Genomic DNA, 1,735 nt, shown 5'->3' on the forward strand with positions numbered 1-1,735 from the left:
AAGTGTGGCAGCGGTAGTGAGGTTGGCCCAGGATCGGACATTGTTTCATTCTGCTGTGCATGGGGTCGCTATGAGTCGGTTCCGACTCGATGGCACCTGATAACAACAACATATATATATAGTCAGCAAGGCTATATATTTAAACCATGATGGCCTTTTTCTTTCTTTCTTTTTTTTGGGGGGGGGAGGTCAGTGGGAAATAATTTTAATCATAGAATTGTGCATTTTCTTCCCACAAGTGTGCTTGTAATAGGAATTGACATTGTGATTCCTTTCACTACAAGTCAAATATTACAAAATACTTATAAGAAAATGTTGAAATTAATTCAAACACAAAAACCAAGATGGGATGAGATAAATGAGTTTCTCAGAAATTTCTACTCCTGTGCCCATAGCACACAAAAAGAAAGTTGAAACAAATAAGTAACTAAGACTCCCCCATTCATGTTTCAAAAAATTTGGAAAACAGGAAGAAACAGGATCAAAATGGTGTGAAAAGGAATGGATGTTAGCAGTACTACTTTTAATAACCTGTCTATTTTTAATGAAATATCCTACCTTATATGCAATAAATTCTTACCAAGACTAAACTTTAGGCTATTCCTGCACTGGAATTAGCAAATGCGCTGACAAGGGGAGTAGCTTGTTCACCTAGTTTAACGAAAGCCTCTTTTTCCATGAACGACTGATGTGAGCAGAAGCCTGTTCTGGGTCAAAAGCTGTCGCAGTAGCCCTTCCATCTCTTTCATGAACACTTCGGACACATCGTCCTTAGTTAGTACTGAAACAAGAACACAGGGACTGGATTTGGGGCTGCTTTGGCAAGAGGCACAGCAGAATCATCCTCTGACTTCTTTTGGGGAGTAGCAGTAGTCCCTTAATTCTCCGGATTAACTCTCAGTGCAGTGGGTACAAATCAAGTAATTTCTGCCTTGGGATAAGTGATCTGTGACTTGGCACTGATAGATGCTGTGGCGTTCTTCTCAGTGGTGGCTGCGCTTGTATCATCCACCTTGAGTTGTAGAATCTAGCTGGGTGGGGCACTTAAAACCCCAGGGTTTGATAGGGGAGCTGATGAGAAAAACTCAGGTGGAGCAGGTCCAAGTGGAGGCCCCAAAGATGGGCGCATCATGCTAGGATGAGGTGGAGGGGTACCTGGAGGTGCAGGGGGAGGTAGCCTTGGAGGAAGTCCTCTGAGGAGGAGGATCAGGAGCAGAACTGGAGCAGGGCCTGGAGGGGGTTCTGGGGGCCAACTTGAAAGTGGTCCTGGAGGTAAAAGTTGGGGTAAATGTCCTCAGAGTCCTGGCATTCCAGGTGGCCTCAGGAATGGAGGAGCTCCTGGTGCTGGTCCAAGACGAAGGCCTGTAGGTGATCCAGGTGGCCTTAAAGGTGGAGCAGGTGGTGGTCCACGGGGTGGTGGTCCTGGCATGGGAGGTGCCTGTATCTGAGAAGGAGGAACAGACTGGAGGAGCCTGCTGCTGTGAAGAACCAGTAGATGTGCCATCAGAAAGCAATTCCTCTTTATGTTGCTTTTGTGATTGTTTTTCTGTTTCAGAATCATCTGTATTGTCATCTTCTGAAAATTCCTCTACTTTACATCCCTCCTCAGAGAGTTCCTGGCCTGCCAATCAAACCATCATGGCTTGAAGAGGAGTCAGCTCCTTCATGTTCTTCCTTGATTTTCCAGACATATCTGCAAATCTTGCATTCAGACCAGACTTTTTTTTTTTTTTTT

General features: G+C 44.8%; 1 pseudogene; it reads right to left on the reverse strand.

Annotated features, from left to right (window-relative positions):
- Nucleotides 1–656: 656 nt before the first annotated feature.
- LOC102831418 overlaps nucleotides 657–1,735 on the reverse strand; it is a 3,564-nt pseudogene continuing 2,485 nt past the window's right edge.

This window comes from Chrysochloris asiatica, unplaced genomic scaffold, assembly GCF_000296735.1.
Source record: "Chrysochloris asiatica unplaced genomic scaffold, ChrAsi1.0 scaffold00181, whole genome shotgun sequence".
NCBI lineage: Eukaryota > Metazoa > Chordata > Mammalia > Afrosoricida > Chrysochloridae > Chrysochloris > Chrysochloris asiatica.